The following is a 21,071-nucleotide window of genomic DNA, read 5'->3' as shown; positions in this document are numbered from 1 at the left end:
AGCTACCCAGTCTGAAGTATATTTGTTGAGCAGCCCCAGCTGACTGGGACACCTAGCAAGTCCCGATTGGGTACATACAACACCCAGCACAATGCTTACCCAGAGGAAACTCTCAATGGCTTGTCACACGTAACAGTTAACGCTCCTGAAGCAGTCTTTTAATCCACTTTAACTCACTTCTCAAAAACTATCCAGCACTTAATAGGTCCTAAGTTTGTTACCCAGTTGTGTGGATATGATCCACTTTGTGGTGCAGATACAAAGTAAGCCACAATTTGTGAGTCAAGGAGTTCAGTGTGTACTGAGAGAGACAGATACATGAATAATGACAATGAAATGCCATACAAGTCCAAAGAGCTATTTGTGCAAAGCTCTTTTGGTTACAGAGGAAATGACTAACCATGAAATGTGGAGGTTTGGAAAGGGTTCACAGAGCAGGGGACTTTGGGGCTTAGAGATTCTGTAGGAATTTTTCCAATAAATAGAATTACTTAGTAGAGAGGGTCCTTAATGGGAAGCAAAGGGCACTGAATTGCTACTCTTTCTCCAGCAATATTAGACCCAAGATTTCTAGATATCCTTTGCTCTGAAACCTCAGGGAATGAAACTACTTCCTCACCACCCCCCCACCTCCAGCTGCAGGCAAGACCAGCCACTACATGACCTTTAATCACTGTCCTGTGGCTTCTGAAACAAATCCCAGCATGCCTCAACACCAGCTCTCCTGTATCACCACGAGAAGTCCAAGGTTCCCAGATGACCCAGTTTCACACAGATGTTCATCACCACCCTGTTCCCACCTTCCATGAATCTGACCATATGTCCCACACTTTTGGCTATCCAAGTACTTCCACTCAAACTTATTTCCTGACATCAGAAAACTCCTCTCCTTCCTTAACGTCTTCACTGAACATGTCCTTCAGATTTTTGCTGAAATTTAACTTGGCTCCTGAAAACACTGCTTTCCTGGACCGTTCAAGTGAAGGACTTATTTTTATTTTTTCCTCTCATGCTTAAGTACTATACATGCCTGGAGCTTGAGGTAGGGTCCTTTCTGCTCCCCGTTCCTACTTCCAAACAATCACTCCTTTCTCCCTTTGAAACTCTCATGTCTTTTGAAACATACATTCCCATACTGCACCACCCTGTATCCCTCCTTGTCAGGCCACATGTGGACATCTGAGTCATTGTTCTTCACTCATTAATACTTTTCCTGTCATTATGGTTATCTACTTCAAAACCCAGCTATATGATCCAACTACCACCTTGGCCTCTAAATTCTTTTGTGTCATTAGCTCCAGTAATCTTTTTTCCATATTTTCTCCATGACCCACATGTCATAGCTTCAAACATCTCATTTTGATTGTCATCTCCTATTCTGCCAGTCTATTCCCTCTAGGACTCCACTCATGCAATTCACCAGCTCATGACGACCACCAATTCATTGACCCTATAATTCATATTTATTCATCATAACTCCATGTCTAAACATGTCGTATTATCCAGCTTGTTTTTCATGATTCTGTCCTATAATTATTTCTCAAATGAATGTCTTTAGCTCTCTTTCTCCTTTCTCCCTCAAGCAATATTTCCTGGCAAAACCTAAACTCTGGTCAAATCCACCTATCTGTTGGATGCATTAATCTCTCCTGCATTCAAGTGGCTAACTACTCCTAGAGAATATTACATTATTGTGCTTATTGGAGTCACCCATGAACAATATCTTGCCCAAAACAATGGCTAATTTAATGTCTTCATCTGTCACTTCCTTATCTGAAATATTTTTTTCTAGGTGTATTTACTTATTATGGTGTGCTACAACTGTGAGTGTGTTTGTGTTTAAAGCCATCATAAGTGCACTTGTACACAGTGTTCCCTCTAGATGTAATATTTCATGTGTCAGTGTCATGACCCTTCACAACTTCTTTTTCAGCTCTTCAGAGAGTATCCAAAATGCAGGATTTCCTCACCACTAGCTGGACCAAAAAGTTTAATTGCCAGAAATTGCTATACATATTTAGTGCATCAGGCATTTGTTTTCTATTGTGTTTTGCCTTGTTTCACCACTTAAAGCCATTAAGAACCTATGGCAAGATCAGCCTTTAAATATCTAGCCATCTAACAACATAGTCTACTAACATTTTCTCTCACCCTGGTCCTCCATACAAGATTTTGGACCATGTGTAATTTCCCAACTTCTAATTATCAGATATTTTTAAATGACATTTAGCTTCCTACTATCAGATGCTATTAAATGCACTGACCTCAGTTCTCCCAAAGCTCATGAAAGATACGTCCTCATCTGAAATTATTGCTTTGTCCTGGATCTTGAATTTAATAAATGCTAAATCTAAGTTTGCTTTAGGAAAGCTGTTTTGTATCTGCTGCATCCTTTATTGAATTTTTAGGGCGGTGGGGCAAGTGACTATGGAGAAAGGCTCTGTTCCCTTATTTGTAGAGTAATTAGGAGAAAAGAACAAATATCATGAGGTTTTTGTGATGTTTCAATGAGTTAATATACATAAATATTTTAATAGAATCCTAGCACATAGTAAAAATTCAATAAATGTTGCTTTTATAATTATGATTATTATCTAGACCCATCCCTCAACACCTGGCTTCACATTGCTAAATGCATGCCAGTCCAAGAGAAGAACACTCAATTTTTTTTTTCTTTTTTTGCTTAGCTGTCTTTGCTCCTTTGTCATCTTTTCTTTCCTTCTCTCCAGGCAATCTCTTCCAGTCTTTTATTGGCTTCTCTTCCCAGTAGGTATTCTATTGGCCTCTCCCTATCCTTATTGTTAACTCTAATACTTCACTTCAATTACATTATATTCCAATTTCATTAAGATTCTCTGGGAAATTTATAAAATAATAATTGCATAATAACCATCTTAATGGTACAATTGTTTAGAAGTAAAGATTCCAACAACATTAAAATTAATTTTAACATTTGTTAGTCACAGGAGATCCATAGTCAGTGTATCTATTTCCCTTTTCAAATTTACCGGAAGCCCTTAATGAAATGTCTATCCAGCTTTTTCGCTCTCTACTAGCTTCCACTTGAGCATTGCTCTTGCTGCATCACACCTGGGGAGAGTTCCCACTTCCTGCTAAACCAGCGCTGCCCTTGGTTCTCTCCAGGTGCCCTCATGGTCATCTGCCAGGGCCTCATCAGCCATGATGAGATGTTCTTCAGCATCCATAAGATCCGGGAGAGCCCAGATCCTGTGCCTAGAGGCGGAGGTCAGTAAGACAGAGGGTAACATTGATGACTTGCTCATTGGTGGAAATGCCTCCGCTGAGGGCGCGGAGGGCGAAGGTACCTAAAGCACAGTAATCACTAGCATTGATATTGTCACGAACCATCACTTGCAGGAAACCAGCCTTACAAAAGAAGCCTACAAGTACATCAAAGATTACATGAACTCTATCAAAGGCAGACTTGAAGAACAGAGACCAAAAAGAGCAAAACCTTTTATGACAGGGGCTGCAGAACAAATGAAGCACATTCTTGCTAATTCCAAAAGCTACCAATTCTTTATTGTAATAACATGAATCCAGGTAACATGGTTGCTCTGCTGGACTACTATGAGTATAGTGTGACCCCATCTATGATTTTCTTTAAGGATGTTTTAGAAATGGAAAAATGTTAACCAACTTGGCTATTACTTTGGATGTATCGCCTGTCCTCATAACCGGCTGTTGCTTTTTATCCACACAATACCAGGATTTAGACAAATGGGACTGAAGCCATCTTGAGCTCTTCATTAATTTTGGGCTTGATTTACTTGGAGCAGAGGCATTGTTTTAAGGGAAAAAAAAAACATGTCATGTAGATTGTCTAAAAATAGAATACACTCAAACTAAAACAAACAAAAAGTGTCCATCAGTACTACTAGATTATTAACAAGGAGTGCAAATTTCAAGCCCTCTAGTGGTCAATACCATCCATGTTGCTCACTCTCTAAGACTTCCTCAAAGATAAAAAATTACTACAACTTCCAAAAATATTTCCACCATAAGATGACAGGCCATTATCTTTGTCCCCCAAACAGTGTACCATGTTCAAGTTCAAGCTGAATAATTCATTATATCAAAAAAAGAGTTGTGAATACCAGTGTTAATTCTTAAAAATCATGTACTTACCTTTACTAGTAATAAAAAAAAAATCAAGAAACCAAGATAAATTGTCAATACTTCCTGCCTTGGGTTTGGATCATATCCTTTAGTAACACAGTATATTTATTTTTTTTATTATGGCATATCATATAGGCTTTAGGAGCAGGTATGACTACTTATTATTTATATGCATGGCTTAGAGGAGTTGGTAAATATTTCTAAGTATTGGGTTCTACTAGTTTAAAAAATCTAGGTCATAATATGTACCTTATAGGAATTATGAAAAGGAAACAAAATTAAAATAAGATAGTTATCCTGTTGCAAAACTGTATGGGTTTTGTTTCTAAGTTTAACAGAGATACTGTGTGCCATTTTTTTAAAAGTAAGGCTAAATCTCAAGAACTAAGGGCAACATTAGGTTTTTTTTTTTTTAAAATGACTAATTATAAATAATGGCAGTGATTCTATAGAGTTAATTTAGGACTATTACAAGTATTTAAAATAGAAATGAATAATAACAAGAGATGTGACAATATTAATGTAGAATATCTTACTTCTTTCAGCTCTAAAAAAGTAAATTAGCTTTCTGATGAAATTATGTACTCTTTAGCTTGTTATGTTTTACTTATAAAATATCCTTGTTCCATTGTGTGATTAAGTATGTGTATAATACTATGAAAATAATACAGCATATTCTTTGTTCATTTTCTTCTACAAAACATAGACCTTTTACTCATATAGACCAGGTGATTATGTACCATATTTCACTGTAAAGTCACCAACTCAAGCTTTAATGTCCTTTGTATGTAAGGATATATATCTGTTTCTATTTCCTTCACTTCATACCCCTGCCAAACTTAGATCTAGAAATGTTTAAAAGTAGTTCTGCAGGGTTCAACTTATAATAAAAAGGAAGTAAGTTTGCCAGATGAAATAAAAAGGATGCCCAATTCAATTTGTTTCAAACAGTACAACATTGGTGGTATAGTGGTAAGCATAGTTGCCTTCAAATTTGTTTCAGATAAGCAATGAATATTTAGTGTATGTCCCATGCAATAATTTTTTTAGTATACCTAAGTCCAAAATATTACATAGGTCAAATATATACTAAATAATTATTCATTATTTACCTGAAATTCAAATTTAACTGGGTACCCTGTATTCTTATTTGCTAAGTCTGGTAACCATAAAAGGAAGATAAAAATTATTTTGGAAGAAAATGCAAAACAAATATTTCAACAATGATACTTTATATTTTAATTGAAAAAAAAATATGGCTCTCTAGTCCACTAGAAATGCAACGCCAATACATAAAGTATTTTATGCATAAAGAGAGAGAAAAAGAACTAGCTCTCCTTCCAAATCTAGATAGTTTTTGCTGCTCTTGGTACAATTTCCATTTCAATATAAATTTATTGAGTAATTGGCTCTTAGGAGATCTCTAAGAGTTAAAGGTTAGTGGATAGTCTGAAATATAAAAATCCTAGGAATTCTGAATAACTGCCTTAGCCCACCAAAGCCTAACCAATTCACAATTTTTTAAAAACGTATCTTTACTTTCTGAGTCATAGCTAATTGAATCAAGCGTGGGAACCACTTTCAATCAAAATCTCTTCTCCAGGGATTTGGAGCTTGAACAATATTAAATTACTTTGTGTGGCTAGACCTGAAATATGCAAAACCATGGCCATTTGATGGGGTCTCCACTTGCCCATATGCTGCTTTTTGGAAACCAGAAAAAGTCACCCTTTCTAGGACAACTCAATCCTGAAGTTTCGCAGCTTGGCTAGCAGAACTAGATTGTATTTTAACTCTCTTGGCTGGACACCCTTGTGTAGTGAACAACCTGTACAATCTTATGGGATTGCCTTGCCATTTTATGCCCTGCATAAAATAAAAGGTAGAGCACAGAAAGAAGTGTAAATGGGAGATGGTATAAGACTACTGCTAGCACTTTGATGTTTTTCTGTTTCTAAATTCTAAACCTCCTTGAGACAAAGGTCTCTTCCTATCATTGTGTCTTGTAAAATATTCTCTTGAATCTTTATAATAAATTCCTCCATTTTGCTTAAGGTAGATCATGCTCATTCCTGACACTTGAAAAAAAATATTGTAATGAGTTACATAAATACTGGCTTTAAAGTAATGTCTTAAGAATCACTGGCACATTCTGATAAGATTCTGGCAATAATCTATATTGAATTGACGTTTGAATACACTAACGTGCCTTCCTTTTACTTCTGGATTGATCTCGGTTTCAGAGGCTGACAAATCCTTCAGTGAACAAAAAGGTTTGTCTTACCTGCATCCAGAATGAATTTAATTTTTCATTCACTTCCTATGAATAATGAGCTCCTCAGGCTGGACCATAAGTTGTGTTGTTTGATATAGATGCCTTTGCTTTTTTGGGGAACAATTTGCAAACACAGAATTGGAGAGGCAGTGAAAAGAAGGAATCAGAAGCTTTTATACAAAAACAGCTTAATGACATGAAAGAAAGAAACACTGGAATAAACAGGAACAAGAATGGAACCACTTAGTGTGTTACTAAGACCTCTCTAGGCAGTGGCTTATATCTTACCAAAGTTTTTTGTTTTGTTCTATTTTGTTCTGTTCTTATGCTTGTGGGGAAAAGCTCTGCTTTTTCATAAACTGTGGCATCTCAGGTCTTCTCAGAGCCATTTGCATAGACATTTACTTTCCTCCAGGTGAAGATATAGGAAGTTGTCTTTTCACTGTCGTTCTACCGTTTTATATGAGAGGCAAACTGGCTCTAACACACCGTTCGCCACAGACATTCTCCGTAGATCACGTGTTGAAAGCATCCATTTCACACAATATCATCCAGAGGATGCCCTTACCATTGTTTGATGTAGTAGATAGTTTTCCTTCTTGACAATCACAGTTTGGGTATAAATAAATACTTGGCCATCAGAGAAATTACCATTTCTTGAATCTGACTAAGAAATTTAGAATAGGTTAAAGTAGCAATACTTTTTTTTTTGTACTTACACTTAATCTCATCCTACATCAACAAAAATCCTGAGAGCGAGTTTCTTAACTTCACTGGATTAATTTTTAAATTTTTTCTGACATACAATCACGTATAAAACAAAAATTTGTATCCAGTGATTATCTAATTTATGCATCTTTGTAGTATCATAGGTTACATTCTTAGAACAAGCTTTGGAATCCAAGAGACCTGGATCAAATGATAGTCTATCTGCCTTCTAGAAGGTGTGCCCCTTACAAAAGCAAACATACTGTTAATTGAATCTTGTTTGCTCACATGTACAACAGGTATAATAAGCCTTACTCTCCACAGTTCTTGAAAAGATTAAAAATGTAAATATATGTAAAGTGGTTAACAAAGTGTTTGGCACATAATAGATGCTAAATAAATAATAGTTACTATGAGAGGAATACAGATGAGCCTGATAATCTAGGTTCTCCATTTTTAACTTGGTTTCATTGTTAATATAGAAGGTGACTAATGGGCATCATAGAAGACTGGAGAAATGGGCTGGTGATTTGGAGGAGAAGGCTCAGTAGGTGAAATACTCAGGAGACCATTGCAGTCACTGAGCACCAAAATAATAGACTCCCTCTATGATGATGACATATAAGTGGGAAGGAGCAAATCCTAATGGGTAGTTTTTTTCCCCTAATGGGTAGTTTTTTTTTTTTTAAGATTTTATTTATTTATTTGACAGAGAGAGACACAGCATGAGAGGGAACACAAGCAGGGGGAGTGGGAGAGGGAGAAGCAGGCCTCCTGCCGAGCAGGGACCCCAAAGCGGGGCTTGATCCCAGGACTCTGGGATCATGACCTGAGCCGAAGGCAGATGCTTAACGACTGAGCCACCCAGGTGCTCCCCCAATGGGTAGTTTTAATGCAGATATTTTTAATATAGAATCTATAGGATGTGGTAACATTGGAAATAAGGAATACAAGGAAGAGATCAAACATTACTCCAAGGATTGAATTTGAAGAAGTGGGGAAATGGTACCATTAACAGAAACTGAGAGTTTGGAAAGGATATACTGTGGATCGAAATATGAAGTGAGATAGAAGAATGAGCAACTCTGGAGAGCTATAGGGGCTAGGGATCATGATGTGGGAGTTATCTATATGGAGCCAGGAGGCAAGGATTTTGGCAGTGCTATCCACTCCAAAGTAGAGTGAAAGACCCAAATTTAAAGAAAAAAGGGAAGGAAGAAGAACAAGGCAGGAATATGAATACTGCAGGAACAATTCTTAGCAGTAGGAAAACCAGGAGAACTGGAATTGAGGAAGTCAAAGGAAGACTCATTTCAAGAGAAGGTGGTAATTGGCTATGCAGATTTCCACAGATTCTCATGAGGATGAGGCTTGAGTCAAGCTGCCTGGATTTTGTCATTGGGAGTCCCTGGCCTGGTTATTAGTAGGTTTCTTAGATTGGTAGAGGGATGGAAACGAGAATGCACAGACTTAAACGGATGGCAGTGGTAGAACCCATCTGAATGCAAATCCTTCTTTTACATTTCTGAGGACCACTTGGAATCTGGCTTTGCCAGCCTGTTGGAAGAGCCTAGTTTGAAGTTCAGGGAGTAGACCACGGAAATGTGCTCAGGAAATGAGGTGAGCTAGGAAAAGGGCTTGACTCTAGTCACTGAAATATTTAGTGAGGACTTAGGAGTTTATTATTAACTTTCCCCCTTCCCACTTAGTCAGATTTGCAGATCCTAGCCCGAATTAGTCCTGAGATGAAGTAAGAAACTAAGTTGAGGAATGGGAGTACCAGAGCCAGGGAAAAGCAAAAATTGAACAAGGCCTACAAAGGAGAGAGGAAGGATGTGTTCAGCTAAACCTCTGTAGTAAGAGGTGATAGTTACATAAGCAATATGTTTAGAAAATGAGTCACCTATCTCTCTGGAAAAGCAGTTGCTGATTGTCTAATATTATTTGCTCACTTAAGGCTTAGTGTAGCTAAGTATCAAAGTAGGAAATTCACTGGTTTTCCCCTGAAGACATGACTTCCGTAGTCCATGTGTTTATTCCAGACTGTTTCTCCCCTTAAAGAGCAGCCAAACCTACATAGCTAAATATTTTCAGAGTTACCCATTTGAAAAATATAAAGTGTGTCTATGAGTATCTAACTGTGGCATGTAAAATGAATAAAAATATGGAAGATAATACGTAGTAATTAAAAGTACACCTTTTGTGGCTCTGTAGTAGAAAACGATCTCAGAGGGTTGTGAGTCATATAGTAAACACTCAAAAAGTGTTACCTATTATTATTACCTTAGTATAAAACTTGAGTATAAAACTTGAAATGGCCCTTATTTCTAGTGGGAAATAAAGTTATTTAAACATTTAATGCTCCAATTTTCTCATTCCATAAGATGAAAAAAGCCATGTTGCTTAAATGATTACTGGGAAACTATGACATGCAAAGAATAGTTACTACTATTCCTCTATCCTTTTTCCCCAACACCAAATAAGGAAATCTCCAGGAAGAAACCATAGAATTGATAAATTCTAAGCTTCTTTTTGATTCTGGAATATACATTCTAATTCTCAAATATATGCAATTTCAAAAGTTTTACCTCTTTAGAACATTCATTGCTTTTAGTACACACATAAAAGGTATTCAGTGAAGGAAAATCCCAAAACACTGGAAAGAAATAATTCATACACCTATCTCCCCCCCCAAGATAATCACAGTTAAAATTTAAGAAATGGTTTGAAGTTTGAGAATTTTATTATCTCTCATCTCTCACTAAGCTCTCTTTCTCTCTCTCTCTATCCATCCATCCAAATAACCAAACATAAATCAAATATAAAACTGAGATTAAGCTAAACTAAACTAAATTGGGATTAAAATAGACTCTCTAGTTACTTGAATTTTTAGTTAACATATTGTGACATTTTTCCATGCCAGAACTTTGCAAAGCATGATTTGATGCAATACTAGCTGCATATATTTTATTGCATGACATGCTAGTATTTGAAAGAACTTCTTGTGTTTCCATTGTTGAACTCCTCAAAATATCTTCAGACAACCTGTTAATAATGCAGTACAAACTCATTACAACAGGGAGAACACCACCTAACATTTCAGAAGAAAGAAGTCAGAGGTAAGATATGCATAGGACTTGGGGTCTGGCCTCAAGATGTTTAAAGAAGTCTTCCAAGAAGGGAAATGGAGAATTGGGCAAAGTCCATGATATAAGAGCTTAAAATTAGGGGATACTGTAAAGTAATTTTGATAACTAAACTGATAAGTACGTTATTTAGGCAGATGAGCAGATTACTCTAATAACTTGATCCGAAGGAATTTCCTGAAGCAAACAGTAAAGTTATTTATTGATTTATAGTACTATATTTCCTCGGCAGAATTTTCCTAAAAACAACAGAAAAACCAAACTCTAAGTCATGTTAACATAGATAGTCTTTAGTATTATCTAATTCCTATTAACACAGATGGTCTCAATTGTCAACGTGTCTTTTATCATTTTATTTAAAATTTTTAAAAGATTTTATTTATTTATTTGACGGAAAGAGGGAGAGAGAGAGCGAGCACAAGTCGGGGGAGCAACAGGCAGAGGGAGAAGCAGGTTCCCCGCTGAGCAGGGAGCCCGATGAGGGGCTTGAACCCAGGACCCTGGGATCATGACCTGAGCCGAAGGCAGACGTTTAACCAACTGACCCCTCAGGTGCCCCTATCATTTTAATATTAATTTTCCAAATATATTTTAAATATTCAATTATCTCTATTTTCACCACCACTGCCTAAATCCATGCTATCACTTTCTCTTACTTTGTCTTTTAAACTGATCACTTTAGATTGCTAGCATTCATTTTCCACGAGGCAGCCAGACTGAACTCTGGGATACATGCATTTTTAAATCCTTACAGTGTTTCCACACCATTTTTCTTTCTTCATTTTTTTTTTTTTTTGAGTACGTTCCACACCCAGTGTGGAACACAATGTGGGTCTTGCACTCATGACACAGATCAAGACCTGAGCTAAGATCAAGAGTCAGAGGCTTAACCAACTGAGCGACCCAGGCACCACTTCACACTGTTTTTCATATAGTTTTAAGTTCCCCATGAGAGCCTCCCAGACCCATCCCTATAGCCTCATTTGGCTCACTGCATGCTATCCATGGTAGACCTTTTTTGGTTCCTTGAATTTGCCATGTTCCATCTATTAGAATGCTTTATCCTGCACTTTTTTTTAAAAAAAGATTTTATTTTTAAGTAATCACTACACCCAACGTGGGGCTCGAACTCACAACCCTGAGATCAAGAGTCACATATTCTTCCAATTGAGCCAGCCAGGCACCTTGCTTTTCCCTGACTTTCTTTTATCTAGTTAATTCCTACTTATTTTTCAGATCTCATTTGCTCATCCACTCTCAGAAAAACCTTCTTTGCCTACTCCACCAAGACAAATATTGTACATTCTCATAGCTCCTTATATTCTTCCTTTACATTATTTAAATTTTTTACAAATAATTGATTTAATGCCTATCCCCCCCCAAATAGTGGGGACACTTTATTTTGCTCTACATTCTGTGCTCAGGGTGCATGGCATAATATATGAACACACAATTTAGACAATAAATGTCTCAAAATTAATGGCACAATTCACATTTAAGCTGCAGAAAGAAGTACTTTGTTTTCCACGTACTTTGATAACCCACCCAGCTTAATTGCCTCTGCCTCCAAAAACACCTTTAAACTCTTAATTTGAGGGCACACCTTCTTTGTTAAGTGAACCAAGTAGTTGTGAAAAAAAAGTGTTGCTTACAAATAAGCTATTAATTGAATTTTTTTTTTCTTGGAGTAATAAATGAAATAGAAAAACATGAAAAATGGGAAGGTTTTAGAGAAAAATGTGCATGGCCCTTTGCAGTGGTATTGCTATAGCCTCCAGGACCTCTAAAAATCTGTTTCTCCTATTGAATGAAATGTGTGTGTGTGTGTGTGTGTGTGTGTGTGTGTGTGTGTGTGTAGTAGGGAGTGAAAATAGTAAACTGGTTCTTTTATTTATTTTTTTAACTTGAACCATGTATCTACATGGTTCTGACTGTATACATCTATACTTGTTCTGACTGGAGTTGGACCATTTTACAACATAGCTAAATCTCAGTAACCTCACTAATGGAAACTGGCTTAATGTGGAAACATAAAATATGGTCATAACCCAAACCACCTATTTCCATTCACTCATTAATTATACCTTTATTCATAAACTTTAAGTTATAGTGATACTTTACATTTATACAGGACTTTCAATTTTAAGAGGTTTTTTTTTTACACGCTTTGTTTTAGATAGGGCAGGCTAAACTACAGAAACAGAAAGGATCCTTAAAATTCAGTTCCTTTTAGAACAAAAGTTTATTTCTTTAGTCTAGAGCAGGGGTTCCAGGTTAGCAGCAGCTCTGCTCTCTCGCTCTCGCTCTCTTTTTTAAAAGACTTTATTTATTTGAGGGAGAGAGAGAGAGAGAGAGAGAACACAGAGGGAGAGTGAGAGAGAGAAAAAGGCTCCCCGCTGAGCAGAGAGCCCAATGCGGGACTCTATCCCAGGACCCTGAGATCATGACCCGAGTGGAAGGCAGACTGACAGGTGCCCCTAGCAGCTCTGCTCTTATGAAATCTTTCAGGGATCCGGGCTGACAGTGGCTCTGCTATCTTCAACATGACACAAGATTATCCTAGGATTTGCCATCCCAGTCATTCTTGAAATGTGATGAACATTAAGGAGCATGCGTGAGGAGTTGTTTTGCAGGGGCGGGAGCTGGGGAGAATGCAAAAACCCGAAGTGGTATACATCACTTCTGTTCACATTCCTTTGCCAAGAATTTAATCTGGAGGCAGGAAATTCTGGTAGGTGTATGCTACCTATGTGCTCGGCTCCAACCCTATTTTTGTGGTAGGATAGAACAGATTCTGGTGGACAGGTTTAACTACATGTATTATCTCATTGGCCAAATAAAAATTTAAAGTCACTTCTCTTTCTACTTTTTAAAGGAATGAATGAGCATTTCTCTAACCAACTTCTGAGAAGCAAAGAAGCAAAGAGGTAAGATATATTAGAGGCCTTGGTGATCTAGGAAATGACTAAGGTATTTGAGTAACAAATTATAATAAATAATAATAAATTAACTAGACCTGTCAAGCAAATAGGACAGAAGTTACTATAACTATACAGGATTTGTTGATAATAAATTGAATAAGAAAACATATTTTAAAATCTGTTCTGAGTTGAGTTTGTGTTGCCTAGTTGATACTTAACCATACAGCAAAGCCTTGACATTGACCCCTACATGAAGAAAAAACAACTTTCAACTTTTGGCAAAGATAATTTAAACCATTGATTTTTTTTAAAAGTTAAGTTTGAAAATGAAGAAAGATGAGGGAAATGCCAACCTCCTCTAAAGCCACATAAACTGAGAAGAGTTTTAGAACAGATAAGAGGATAAGGGCACCTGGCTGGCTCAGTAAGTTAAGCGTCTGCCTTTGGCTCAGGTCATGATCCCAGGGTCCTAGGATCTAGTCGCACATCAGGCTCCCTGCTCAGCAGGGAGTCTGCTTCTCTCTCTACCCCTCCTTCCAGCTCGTGCTCTGTCTCTAATGCTCTCTTTCTCAAATAAATAGTCTTTAAAAAAAGCAGGAATAGACAAATAGATGAATAGAACATAGAAAGTAATGAAGCAATTCCATGTATAAATGACTATGACTCTTTTTTCAGAGCTTATCTATATTTATTTATTTGTTAAATGAATAAATCAATACATATCCATCAGCTCCAGTTGTTTTAACTTTGCTCTACACAAAGTTGCCGAATCTCCTAGGCTGACTATGAGTAGAGAGACACAGACAACTACACTTTCTATTCAGAATCCTTTTGACTTGGACTCTCTGTTTTTTTTTTGTTTTGTTTTTTGTTTTTGATGTAGTGTTCCATGATTCATTGTTTGCGTATAACACCCAGTGCTCCTTTCAATACATGCCCTCTTTAATACCCATCACCAGGCTAACCCATCCCTCCACCCTCCTCCCCTCTAGAACCCTTAGTTTGTTTCTCAGAGTCCATAGTCTCTCATGGTTCATCTCCCCCTCTGACTCCCCCCCCTCATTTTTCCCTTCCTATTATCTTTTTTTTTTTTTTAACATATAATGTATTATTTGTTTCAGAGGTACAGGTCTGTGATTCATCAGTCTTACACAATTCACAGCGCTCACCATAGCACATACCCTCCCCAATGTCTATCACCCAACCACCCCAACCCTCCCACCCCCCACCACTCCAGCAACTCTCAGTTTGCTTCCTGAGATTAAGAATTCCTCATATCAGTGAGATCATATGAAACTTGTCTTTCTCTGATTGACTTATTTCACTTAGTAAGAGAAATAAGACTATATGACTTTTTAAAAGGTCTTTTAAAGAAGTGGGAAAAGACGAACTATTCAGCTAATGCATTGGCAAAATGAGCTATTTTAGGGAAATAAGATGAAAATAGATACCTGCTTCATACCATTCACAACAATAAATTTTAGACAGGTTAAAAATACTAATCATAACAGTATTAAGAGAAAATATAGGCAAATATATAACCTTGTGAATAGAAAAGTCTTCTTAAACAAGTTGTAAGAAACAGACAAAAACAGATCATGCAGGGCTTTCTAAAACATTTTGGTTTCTATTTCAAGATGACTAGAAAAGTGATTGAAATATTTTAGCAGAGGAATTGTGGGATCAGTTTGTTTTCAAAAGATCATTCTCTCAGATTTACGGAGGAGATGGAAACTAGCATAAGAATTAACGGAGTTGGGAGGGTTTCTCAGCAAACTGGTTGAGAGATGACAGCAGTTTGGTCTAGAATGCCAGTGATGAGAAATACGAAGTGGACAGATAATTCTAGAAATACTTGGGACTCACGGTATGGGGTGGTGACAAGAGAGATGCATCTATGAAACTAAGCAGGGTCCAGACCAGGAAATGCCTGATAGGACATATTAAAGATTTTGGACTTTTTTTCTAAGGATATATGGTGAGGAGCAACATACTAGATTTCTTTAGTATGAATTCACTACAGAAAGGTGACCTAACACCCTAATCCAAGTGAGAAAAGGTAGTGGCCTAAAGGAACGCGTTTTCAGTAGGGATGGCATGAGATACAGGGACATGTGATTGGCTGGGGGAGTAAGGGAGAGGGACTGTTACAGGTAACCCTCAAGTTTCACCGAGATACGGAAGAGGTGCAAGAGAGGAGGGAATATAGGAGATGAATCTTTGACATGTTAAATCAGACGTAGAGGTGGAATATCTAAGAGGAAATTTCCAACAGAGAGCTGAAAACACATGTCTGAAGCTCAGGGAGCGATTGGAGTTTAAGATGAAGATTTCAGAGTCATTAGCATTTTAATATCTAGCAGACTCTTGTTTTTTTCCCCTCCCATTCTCTGTGTGCCTGTGAGGAAAGGGGAGCCCTACTCCTTGGGGGTTTATGTCCCTTCTTTCCCCTTCCCCTTAGCTACAGGTCAAGAACTGACTGGTGAAGGAATAGGAAAGTCCATACATGGAAAGGAACAAAATCTGGATGTAATCTACACTCCAGAGCTGCATGTAGATCAAGTGGAGGCTGGGACTTTGCCTGAAGTCACACACTGGGTTGTTTGTTTGTTTGTTTTTGTCCTGCTTCCTCCACATCCTTATCCTTTTCTCTGAGAGCTCTGCCTCAATAAGTCACTTGTCCAGACATTTTTGTCTCAGGTCTACATATGGAGAGCCAAATTTAAGACAGGTAATAATCAAGATAATGAGTTATTAAAGCAGCCTGAGAAGGGTGTCCAAAGTAAGAAAAAGAGCAGCCTAAAATGGAATGCTGAAGAACACCATTTACCATAAAGGTGGAGAAAAAAGAGCTCAGGAATGGGACTGAAAAAAGGAGACAGAAATGTTGTGGGGGCGGGGAGGTGCTGTGAATGGAAAATGTGGTGTTAGACATGGAAACCCACGGAGAACATTTTAAACCCAGTATGAAATGATACAGAGAAGTCAAGCAATGGAAGGATTGAAAATGATCTATTATATATAGACACAGAAAGCCCTCATTACACCCTTTTAAAGATTGGACATTTTTAGTATTTTGGAGACAAAGACTGATGATAACATATATTCTTTTTTTTTTTTTTTTTAAATAAAAGGATTTTTAAGCACCTGTGTTATGGCACAAGCCCTGTAGCAGTGCTGCAGCAGGAGACTGAGAGTTCCTGCCCCCAAGGGGCCAAGAGGCACAGTCCGGTGGGATAAATGTTGCAACAGTAGTAAGTGAAAGTCAGGACCCATGCACGGAGGAAGACTCAACATCTGCCAATTCGTGTTGCTACTTTGTTAATGATGAACAACGTTTTATACAGTTGTTTTGATTTATACATCATATTTAATATAATCTTCTGCTACAGTTCTTTTTAGCAGAGTGTTAGGTATCTTGGTAGAGGATCAAATATGCTAACCCATATACTTGGAAGAAATGGGAAAAAAGCTACTTCATTGTGGGGCTATCCCTTATTTCCTCGTTCATTTACACATTTATGTTTATTTGTAGGGAAAAATTACTTCTTTCAGGACCTGATGAAACAAAGAATACCTTTTCTGTTATGAGCTTGTGTTTTATGAATAGTTCATTTCTTCATCTGCAAATTCATCTTTCCTGAATGGAGAGTTTGGTGAATAGATTATCCGCTCACTAGTGACCATATTTGTGTCTGGCTCTATGTGGTTAAATTATTATTCCTTGAGAAGGCTAACTGGAAGTAACAACAGCAAGTTGCTTTCTCCTCCTTGCCTCTAAATCTTCAATGAAAAGTGGCTACAATACAGGCCGTGCTAAAATTCTCACAGCAATCTACTTATTACTGATAGTCTTCACTCTGGGGAGCTGTGGAGATAGCATCATCTGTTCATTGTTTCTTGCCTTGTAATTCTGTAGCAAGGAAAATCAACGAATGTCAGTATCTGTTTTGTTTACTTAAGCACTAGAAACTTATCCTTTCCTAGTGGGACTACTGAAGGCTTGCCTTTAATTGGCTTGCCTTTTAATTGCAAATGGCCAAAAAGAGAAAAAAGATTATCTTCTATCTTTGGTTCTCCGGTTGTATTTGTATATAGTGATCATTTTCAGTCTGTCTTCTATCTCTTTGCTACTTTTTGTCAGTTGATGCTATCACACACACACCAAAGGGATGGAATATATTTATAGCAAAATATTGTGTGGTCTTGGTACTAATGTGATTTCATCTGATCGAAGTCTAGCAATGTAAGTAGCGATAGGGCTCTGCTTACAACTAGTTTACCCCCGAGCCTCCAACCCTTAAACTTCACCCCTCCTCCTTTGCTTGTTGTTACCTTTTCCAGTATTAAAGAATACACTTTAAAAGAAGATAAAATTATGAGTGCTTTTCTTCCACCTTAGCAAATAGAATATTAGGAGCTTCTAACACTAGCTGATCTCAATTTTTGTGTGATTAATCTAAATCAATTGAGAAACCGAGTATGTACATGTTTATAATTTTTTTCCATTTCCATTTGAACAACGCATTTTATTTTTTTGTATAATCTTCAGCTCATATTTGTTACTAAATTTTAGAAAATTTCTTAACTTTAATCTGGTAATCCTTCATTCTCATTCTGTAACTTCTGATGTTCTTTTCACATTTATGACTTCCTATTTCTTCACATCATAAGATGGATCTTCTTTCATAGTAGTGGTGGTGTTTAACTAGTTTAGGAATTACAAAAACTCATTTCAAAGCCACATTTTTCATTTCCTTACATTGACTTGTGTCTTCACAGTGAGATCTAATCATTTGAAACTTTTGGCATCTGTCTTTTATTACAATGTAAAATTTAGTAAGGCTGGTATATCTAAAAAAACCCCGGCAATTCCTTCTTCCTTTATGGACTTCAATGGTAAGAAAATTAGTACTAGATCCTTTTCCTTTGATGTCAATTTTTAATGTATTTTAAAAATCCATTTCTTTGCATAGGCAATTTTAATCATGGGATACTGTGACTATCTTGACTGAAAATGATCACCCTTAGAGTAAGAAGTTTTATTGGCATATTAATTATCAACAACTAGGGGCGCCTGGGTGGCTCAGTCGTTAAGCATCTGCCTTCGGCTCAGGTCATGATCCCAGGGTCCTGGGATCGAGCCCTGCATCGGGCTCCCTGCTCGGCGGGAAGCCTGCTTCTCCCTCTCCCACTCCCCCTGCTTGTGTTCCTGCTGTCGCTCTCTCTCTCTCTGTCAAATAAATAAATAAAATCTTAAAAAAATAAAAATAATAATTATCAACAACTAACTTTAATATAAAAATTGTAATTATGTAATTTAAACTCCAAAATAATTAATCTGCCCATTCAATAAAATTCATTGAGCAGCTATTATGTGCCAGGCACTATTCTAGTTGCTGGAAGTAGAGCAGTGAACAAAATAGACAATAACTCATGCCCTTGGGGAGTTTATATTTTAGTTGGGAGGTATAAACAATTAACAAGGAAAAAAATAAAATTTATAGTATACTAGATGGTAATAGATATTAAGGGGGAAAATAAAGCAGGCAGTGAAAATAGAAATCGTGTCTGAAAAATGTGCAGTAATTGATAGAATGGCTAGGGAAATCTGCATTGATACGGTGATATTTGAGAGAATACTGGAAGGAGATGAAGAAATGAAATAGGAGAGATGAATATTCCAGGAAAGAGAGAATAGCAAATATGAAGTTCCAGGAGCATGCCAAGTTATGCTCCAGGAACAGCAGAGGCGAATGTGGCTGGAGTAGAATGGGCCAGGGCACAAATTGAGGGTAGGAAGACTAATGGAGTAGGGGTGGAGGGCAGATCCCTGAGGGCCTTGTAAGTCATTTTTAGAATTTTGGTTTTTAGTCTAATTGAGATGCTAAGCCTTCAGAAGTTTTTGAGCAAAGGCATGATTTATTCTGACTGAAGTTTTAAGGGGACCATTATGCCTGACGTGAAGAGACTAGAATGAAGGGGGGCAAGGGCAGAAGCAGGAGACCAGGAAGAAGGCAAGAGATGATAATCCAAGTGGAATTTCTGTGTAACTTTAGAAGGATTACTGTCTTAAGAAAGCCCAAACTTCAGAAATAACTGTCAATATTTGTTTAAATAAGATAAATATTTTAATCAGTCTAAGATATAAATCAAGAAACAGCACAAATATTGAGTAAGCAGTACTTAAAATACACATTTATTGTTGAATAATACATCAGTATTAAAACTGTTATGTTTCCTTCATTGTATCATACAGTCATCATAACCATTCACAATTATTGGTAGTTTGAATAACTGAGATAAATACTGTAATTATGTAGGCCTCATTACTTGAATATTAAAAAAAATTTTTTTTTTCTTCCCTGGAGTTGTAAAATTTAATAGTATCTTTATTTATTGTTTTAATTTTACTTTTTGTTCCATTTTTAGATTCAGAGAAAATTAAATTATTGCATTATAACTTGGAACCATATTGCTAAATATTTAAGATATAAGTTAAAAATCTTTAGCAGAGACTGAATCTTTTTTTTCAATTTTATAGCTCAATTATTAATACTTAGACACCTGTTTCTTTCTTTATATAGCTTTTGGTATCATCTTGTATTATTACATTTTACACAATGTTCTAATTGCTTTTTACCGCTGGGAATACAAATATATACAAAGTTCAAGTTTGTTATAATAACTGTTAAAATTTGTAAATATTTTGAAAACTTAAGTAAAAGTTCTACTATTGGCAGATTAGCATTCCCCAGATGAGGAAATGAGGGAATTAACGATTATGTGTAACCGTGGACAAGGTAATTTACTAATCAGTAGCAGCCCCTGGGAGCGAGCAACAATTCTTCTAAATTTTAGATTGTCTGTATATCCAAGTTATCTTTTATCTTCCAGCTGTGGAATTTTGAGTCCATGATGTAATGCTAATGAACAAATTAGCAGAACTGCGAAGTTTTTAGGGTCCCATGTTGTAGAACAAAGGACAGTAATTTGGAAATACCGTTCATAACCCTTTTGTTCTGCCTTTAAATTTGCAGTTGCATAGTTTATTAAAGACATAAGACTGTAAGTATGGCCCAGGGGTTGTTTTAGCAATCAGCGATTTATTTTAAATGTAATGCATAATTATTTTTCCCCCTATCTACTGTATGCTAATGAATAGGACGTATTCTTCATTAAGTGGCTTTTCAGACAGTCATTTACAAAGTATACGTATGTGTCACTACCTAGCCAGATCTTTGACCATACAAGCAAGCAGAGCACACTCGCCCTGTTCTCTCCCCTTCCCTTTTTTTCTTTGCAAAACGAAAACGGGCTAGAACGTGTTCCCGTGATGCTAGTGACGTCAGTCCCAACCGGGTCGCGTGACCGACACCCAACCTTCCCAGCACCCTGCCCCCGCAGCCGGGGCAGGAAATCTCGCGAGAAACCGCCTTACTATCAGAACTTAACTGAGGTTACAGGGGAGTTACTCTGAAAGGAAGGTGTGGCTCAATGGGGGAGTTTTTGCTTTCATTCTAGCATTCATGGTCGAAGCAAAGGCCTTCTGGGGTTGCCAGAGTCTGAGCAACCCAACCTAGAAAACGGCGGGGGGAAGTGGAGGGTGAGGCGGCAGTCATATCAGAAGTGAAACGTGGCGCACGGCGGGCGTAGCCCCTCGCTAAACGGGCTTCTGCTGGGGTGGGCCCGGAATCACTGGGAGGCTGTGGGAGGCTGGGACCCTTCTAAGGAAGCTGTCAATTGCCCACATCCGGCCCCCGCTGTGTCAACACGGAGCGGCGCCGAGATGAAATGGTGGCTCACCTCGCCCTCCCACCCGGGGCACCGCGGCTCGCGGGTCGGCTTGGAGCGGTTTCTAGTGCCCCGCGCCCCCAACAG

At 37.5% G+C, this 21,071-nt stretch overlaps 1 pseudogene; it reads left to right on the top strand.

Annotated features, from left to right (window-relative positions):
* Positions 1 to 3,152: 3,152 nt before the first annotated feature.
* Positions 3,153 to 3,656, top strand: LOC118527725 (translationally-controlled tumor protein-like; annotated as a pseudogene).
* The last annotated feature ends 17,415 nt before the right edge of the window (positions 3,657 to 21,071 follow it).

This window comes from Halichoerus grypus, chromosome 3, assembly GCF_964656455.1.
Source record: "Halichoerus grypus chromosome 3, mHalGry1.hap1.1, whole genome shotgun sequence".
In the NCBI taxonomy this organism is placed as follows: Eukaryota; Metazoa; Chordata; class Mammalia; order Carnivora; family Phocidae; genus Halichoerus; species Halichoerus grypus.
This window is presented reverse-complemented; position numbering and strand designations above follow the sequence as displayed.